This window comes from Erithacus rubecula (assembly GCF_903797595.1).
Source record: "Erithacus rubecula genome assembly, contig: scaffold_549_arrow_ctg1, whole genome shotgun sequence".
Classification (NCBI taxonomy): domain Eukaryota; kingdom Metazoa; phylum Chordata; class Aves; order Passeriformes; family Muscicapidae; genus Erithacus; species Erithacus rubecula.
Genome location: NW_027635789.1, coordinates 1 through 7,724, shown reverse-complemented (window position 1 = coordinate 7,724; position 7,724 = coordinate 1).

The following is a 7,724-nucleotide window of genomic DNA, read 5'->3' as shown; positions in this document are numbered from 1 at the left end:
TCACTATTGGTTTCAAAACTGGAATATCAATAATTGTGCTACTGTGCCATGGGGCTACATAATCCAATCTTGCTCACTATGGTTGAAAAGGATTACTTTGATTTCTCCTTGACAATCTGCAGCAATTACTGTTCCTGTGACATGAACACTTTGCAAGGCCAAGCTCCAGGGAGCAGCTGCCCAACCAAAGTGTCCTGGAGGAATCAGAATTCCTCTTTCTGTACTGAGAACTCTCATTTGCTTCTGATTTATCCTAAATAATTCCAGTGCATCCCAGTCCAGCCCTGCAGCCTCTGGGGGCCCCTGTCAGAGGCCATCACACCCAGAACAATTTCCCAGCAAGTCCAAGTCTCACTGGCCATGGCTGCATTTGCAAACTGGTGCAGCCATGCACACCCAGGGGCTTTCCATTTCCCTGTGGGCCCATTGTTAAGGGTCTGGAGCACATCTGGAGATGGGTTGCCATCAGGACAGGCTCTCATCTCCTCATTTTTTCAACTGCTCTCTTAACAAACATTCATCTGTTCAACCAGTCCTGCAGCTTGTGGATAGTCTGGTATGTGAAAAACCCAGCAGTCTCCATCACTGTGTTTTCCACAGCAATAGACAACACATTCCACATCACAGTATCAGCAAATTCCATTAAAACAGCCAATTTCATCCCTCCCTCCTTTATTTCTTATAAACAATCTCACAACTTTTACCAGTGACCTTCATGTCCTTGTTAATGCTTTTCTGTAGGGTATTTAGTGTTACATCCCTGAGCAACCAGAGCTAACACATTAGTATTGTCAGCATTATTTCACATTATTATTATTTACTTGATCTACAAATAAATATATGATCTGATTATAATTAATAGATACATCCATATATAATATTATATCATTTTTATTTCACTAGCACAAAGAATTTCAAGCTCAAGATTAAAACTTTTTCAGTGGCTCCACGTGGGAGTGTTCCAACAAAAACTGTTCCTTCTGTTGGTGCTGTTTCCAATATGATCTTAACAAAATCCACCCTCATCATCCCAAACCCACAAGTTCTTCTCCTTTTTCCATATGCAGTTTTTGGATGCATTTGAAGACATCCAGTGGTTCAGCCTCTTTTAACTGACTGCTCCACTGCTCACAGGCTGCTCTGACCTCAGCCCAGTGCAGAGACAGCAACTCTAGGGAAGGGCTTTGCATCCAGCAATTCCACATGGCTCTGATTCCTCACACTGACATTTAAAAAGTGACATTTTGCTGTGATCCAGCCAGACTATGCCAATTTGGTTTTACCAGTGGGCAAGATCAGCACCAAAGACACAGACACCAACGGAAGGAATCAGTGTCATTTTCTAAAGTTCAGAGCAGCAAAGAATCACAAAAGGAGCAGCTGAGCAATGAGATAAATAAAGAAGTCTGGCAGCCATAAATTAAGGGTTACAAATAGTAAACAACAATGTTGAATTGTTAAAAGTAATTTTTAAGAGTTGTCCCCTCTGTTAAAATGTTAAGCTACTTTCCGTTCTTGATGTGCATGTTCTGTATCCCCCAGTTCACCCTCTGTTTGTACTCCCCAATTAATCCCAGTTCTGGTTCAATCACTTCCTACTTCCACCCTGTCCCTTCACCTCACTTCTGGCCGCCTGCTGCTGCTCCCTGTCAATCAAAAGACGCTGCCTCCATATGCAAAGTCTCCAAAACTCCCAAGAAACACCACTTCAGTGGAAGTCCAATCCAGACAAAAACGCCTCAAGAATAGCAAAGTGACACCTAATACATAAGCACAACTAATACCAGACAGCTCGAAAAATCACAACCTGCTAGAAGAAGTCCTTATCTAACTGGATGTTATGTAAGAAGTAGTGCAACAAGATGACAACCCTAGACAAGCCAAGCCAAAGCAAGTTCTCTATGTGCGTGTGAGGACTGGAACTCCCCATTCTGTCTACAGATGGGTGTTGGGGGTTCAGTGTTTTTCTGTTACTGTGTCAATTGAAAGAATTTTTCCCATTATCATGCCAATGGAGCTGGCCGGGTTACACCCAGGGTCCCTGATGGGTCCAGACAAAAGGGGGGGGGGGGGGGGCGGCCCCCGGAGGGGCCTCTGAGGCTTCCGGGAGGGCACTCGCGTTTCCGGCGAGCCGGGAGGAGGACGCCTGGGATCGTTCAGCCACGCGGCCGAGCACAGCAGAGCCAGACCCTCTGCGATCACCTGCCCTGCATCTGCCCCGTTCCAGCCTCCTGCCTCTGTGGACACAGCTGATCACCCGGACACACACGGTGAGCGAGGAGCCGCCGCTCTCGGTGAGGGTGAGCCCGTTCCCGCCCGAGACCGGTGTGGCCGCTGCTGCCCCTTCCCCCTCCCTCCTGCCTTTGTTCCCGTCTGCCCTCGGCAGATCCAGACTGGGACTAAGCGCAGAGACAGCGTGCTTGCATCTAAAGGGACTGACACCAAGTTATCTATTTCGTTCTGTTAGCAATTTTAACTGTTATTGTTTTCTGCTTGTACAGTTAGATATATTAGTAAAAGAGCTGTTATTCCCACCCCCTTATCTCTGCCTCAGAGTCCTTGATTCAAACAATTATAATATTTGGGGGGGGAGGGGAGTGGAACCAAAGTCTCTATTCCAAAGGGAAACTTCTGCCCTTACAGGCAGACACCTGTCCTTTCAAACCAGGACAATGGGACAGCACAAGGACCTCCTCTCCACATCCGAGACTGGTTCTGTGGCAGCAGCAGGCGGTGGCCTTCCCGCAACTCCCCCTTAATAAAAGAGCTGCATTTTAATAAAGGCCTTGGCCCTGATTATTTGTAACAGTTTTGGGGGCTCGTCTGGGAGAGGCCACGCAGGAAGAGGACCTCTGATGAGGGAGCACCACCCAGGAAAGGCCCTCTGGGACAGCTGGCCATCCCTGGACCCGGAGCAGCGTAGGGCCTAAGAGACGCGGAGAGAGCTGGTAAGGAGACCAGCAACGGGCACGGGAGGCGAGCGAGTGTGTGAGTGAATGAGACGGGGGCTGGCAGCTTGGACCCCCAAAGCGAGTGTGGGCCCCTGAGTACCGCGGTTCCAGACTCCCGCGAGGGGGCTGGCCGGGAAAAGGGGGAAGCGAGTGAGGCCTACTAAGGCCTAAAGAGTGGAAGAGGCGCCTCCGGGGAAGGTAAAGTGAGACCCCCTGTTATTTCAAAACACAAATAGGGATAGGTCGGGGCAGCGTGCCCTGCTGGGACCTAACCTGTAACACTGAGATAGGCCGGGGTGGTGTCCCCTGCTGGGACCTAACCCATAGAAATAGGGATAGGCCAGGGCAGTGTGCCCTGCTGGGACCTAAACCATAACAATGGGATAAGCTGGGATGGCGTAGCCTGCTAAGACCTAACCCAAATATTGTAGCAGTGTATTTTAAAGGGGTTCAGTTGTCTAGCGGTATTCTGTTCAAAGTATCTTCCGGTGTTAATTTAGGAAATTGTAATTTAAAAGAGATCGAAGATAGTTTCAGTTGGTTCAAAGGTTGTGTTGCCTGTCAGTAGTTTTTCCGTTTGGAGGTCCGAAGTTTTAAGAAAGAATTAGAAAATTTAGTAGAAGACCCAATTGGCATTGTCAACCAGATCGATCAATTCCTGGGGCCAAACATTTATACTTGGAAAGACCTAAGCTCTATTTTAAACATACTGTTTACCCCAGAAGTTTGCATGGTTCGAATGGCAGGAATAAAGATATGGGAAAGAGAAAATAGAGCTGGTCCCCCGGGAGACAATAAATTACCTATAACAGATCCTGGTTGGCAGTCAAATCAAGAGAGGGACAGGTGTAGTTATGGAGGACTATAGAAGTTTAATAATTAAAGGAATAAAAGAGTCAGTCCCCCGTAGTAGTAATGCTAAGTTAGTGTTTGATGCGGCCCAAGAAAGAGATGAGGCTCCAGCATCCTGGTTAAACAGGTTCAGGAAAAATTTCCAACAATACTCCAGTTTAGATCCTGATAGTCCAGAGGGGCAGATATTTCTTAAGATGCAGTTTGTAACAAAATTCTGGCCCAATATAAGGAGCAAACTGGAAAAATTAGAAGATTGGCAAAATAGGAGTACCAATGAACTGTTAAAAGAAGCCTTAAGGGTTTATGTAAAAAGGGAAGAGGAAAAGAATAGGTCAAAGGCACGGATTATGGTGACAGTGACCAGGGAAAGTAACAAGGGTACGAACAATCTAGACCCACCAAAAGGAGAAAGATCTTGGCCTGTCCCTGGGGAAGGGGAAATGAGGACCACACTAGCAGGAAGACCTCCACGGAGGTCTGGAGGGCCATTGAAGTGTTACTACTGCAGGGAGGAGGGACACATAAGGCGGTTTTGAAAGAAAATGTTTGATGCTATTGTACGAGAGCAAGAAGCGTTGGAAAAATTGTTAAAAGGGGAAGGAGAAGACTAATAGGGGGGTCATGGGCTCTTTATAATAGGGGACCCCATCAAACATCTAGAAGAGCCCATTGTAAATCTAGAAGTGGGTCCCCATCATGAAGAGATAAGGTTTATAGTAGACACTGGAGCAGATAAATCTAGCCTTTGTAAACTTCCGTCAGGTACCACCATAGGAAATAAGACGTGTGAAGTTTTGGGGGCAGAAGGAAAACCTTTTAAAACAAGTCTAATTGAAAAAGTAGAAGTAAGGGGTAATTTTCTGCAAAGTATGGCTGATTTTATATACTTAGCTTGGTTAGAAGGAAATTTGTTAAGAAGGGACCTACAGGTTGAATTCGGATTAGTGGTAGTGCCTAGAGAAGGAAAGATGGTGGCCCAAATGATGGTTCTGTCCACTAGAGATTTAAATGAAATAAAACCAGGGGTATGGGCCGAAGAAAGAAAATATGGTTGCTTAGACATAACCCCAATTAAAATAAACATGCATGAAGAGGGGCTGCCCATTAGAGTAAAGCAATACCCTATGTCAATAGAAAGTAAACTAGGGCTAGCTCAAATTATAACCTACCTTCCAGCAGAGGGAATACTGGAACCATGCATGTCCCCTCATAATACACCAATACTGGCCATAAAGAAAGCAGAGAACAAATATAGAATAGTGCAAGACCTAAGAGAAGTAAACAAAAGAACAAGAACAAGACACCCAGTAGTGACAAATCCATACACATTGTTAAGCCAAGTGCTAAGGGAACATGCATGGCTCACAGTAATTGATTTGAAAGATGCTTTCTGCACCTGCCCCCTGGCTAAGGAGAGCAGAAACTGGTTCACTTTCAAGTGGGAAGATCCAGAAAGTAGGAAGAAACAGCAACTAAGATGGACTAGGCTACCTCAAGGGTTCACCAAATCTCCTAATCTATTCGGGCAAGAACTAGAAAAAACTATTAGAGTTGTTTGCACCAGAAGAAGGAGTACAAATTTTGCAATATGTAGACATCTATTGATATCAGTAAAAAACAAGAACCCAGTGAAGAAAACGAGTATCAAACTCCTTAACTTTTTGCTTAAAAGTTTCAAAGAGCAAATTACAATTTGTGGAGCCCAAAGTCACCTATTTAGGACATATTATAGAAGCGGGATCAAAAAAACTAAGTCCTGAAAGAATATCTGGAATATTAGCAATCCTGGCACCAAAAACAAAAAGAGACATCAGAAAATTACTAGGACTGTTTGGCTACTGCAAATTATGGATTGACCAATATTCTCAAAACGTTAAATTTTTATACGAAAAATTAGTCCAATTAGACCTAATATGGACTGAAGAAGATGAAAAGTAATTAGAAAATCTAAAAACAAAATTAACATCAGCTCCAGTTTTAAGCCTTCCAGACTTAAAAAAAGAGTTTGAATTATTTATCAATGCAGACAAAGCTATAGTCTATGGAGTGCTCAAACAAAAGTGGGGCTGACACCGAAAGCCTATGGCATACCTTTCAAAGCTCTTATATCCAGTTGCCAGGGGGTGGCCTATATGTCTCCAAATCATAGCTGCTGTGGCTATTGTAATAGAAGAAGCCCAAAAGCTAACGTTCCAAGGAAAAATCATAGTTCACACCCCTCATGATTTAATAGCCATATTAAGCCATAAAGCACAACAGTGGATAACAGATGCAAGAATACTAAAGTATGAGGCCATGTCAATATCCACCAATGATTCAGAATTAACCATTTCAAAAAGCCTCAATCCAGCGCAGTTTCTCATAGGAGAACCGCTAGAAGATCTAGAACATGATTGCTTAAAAGTTAAAAATTTACAAACAAAAGTAAGAGAAGATTTAGAAGATGAACCACTGCTGTGTGGGAGAGTATTGTTCACTGATGGATCATCCTGAGTAATAGAGGGTAAAAGAATGTCAGAGTATGCAGTGGTAGAAAAGAAAGAAGAGACCAAGCTAGAAGTTGTAGACCAAGGTAAATTGCCCTCCCATTGGTCAGCACAATGTTGTGAAATACATGCTTTAAAGAAGGGATTAGATCTATTAGAGCAGGGGCAAGGGACTATATACACAGACTCTAAATATGCCTTCAGAATTGTGAACACATTTGGAATTATCTGGGAGGAAAGGGGCCTCTTAAATTCAAAAGGGAAGGAGTTAATTCATAAAGATTTAATTAAATCTGTGCTAGAGTCTCTAATGAAACCTAAAGAAATCGCAGTAGTACATGTAAGGGGACATCAAAAAGGGGACACAGTAGAAAAGCGGGGAAATCGAGCCGTAGATCAAGCAGCGAAATTAACCACCAAAACAGCAGAAGAGTCAATAAAAATCCTTAACACCAGTAGTGCAGTACCGAGTGAAGAAGAAAAAAGACAAGAGCCAGTTTATGGTAAACAGGAAATAAAAGAAATGACAAAGTTAGAGTTACATCACGGACAGAAAGGTGAATGGTTAACACCAGATGGGAGAAAGTACTTAAATAAAGCACTAGCTCAAAAAATGTTAGCTGAAATACATGATTTAACACACTGGGGAACTCAAGCAGTCTGTGACCACTTCCTAAAATATTATGTATGTATTGGAGTATATAGTCTAGCAAAAACCGTTACAGATGGATGTCTCATCTGTCAAAAAGCAAATCAAAAGCAAATGCGAAAGCCAACACCAGGAAGGGAGAGAGTTAGCCCTGAGACCTTTTCAGAACATACAAGTAGATTTCACAAAAATGCCCTCAGCCCAAAGGGTATAGATACTTGCTAGTAATGGTAGACCATCTCACCCACTGGGTAGAAGCTTTCCCTACAAAAAAGAAACTGCAGAAGTGGTGACAAAAATATTATTAAAACAAATTGTCCCCCCTTATAGGGGGATTCGGATAGGGGCTCGCACTTCACTGCAAAAATCTTGCAAGACCTAGTTAAAGCATTGGGAATAAAGTGGTGTTTGCACGCTCCATGGCACCCCCAAAGCTCGGGGAGAGCCGAGAGGATGAATAAATCCCTCAAAAATATACTAACTAAATTAATTATGGAAACTAAACTAAATTGTCTCAAATGTCTTCTGTTAGCTCTACTCAGAATTAGAAGTAAACCAAGATCAGATATAGGAGCCTCTTCTTATGAAATGATGTTTGGACTCCCCTTCCTCTTATCCCCCTACAGTACGGGGGAATATTTGGAAGGGAAGGAAGCAACGCAAAAATATTTAGAAACAATTGGAACCACATTAGATGATTTTCGAAAAAGAGGGTATCTTCCTCAAGCCTCTCCCCTTGATGCAAACATCCATAACATAACACCTGGAGATTGTGTTTTAATT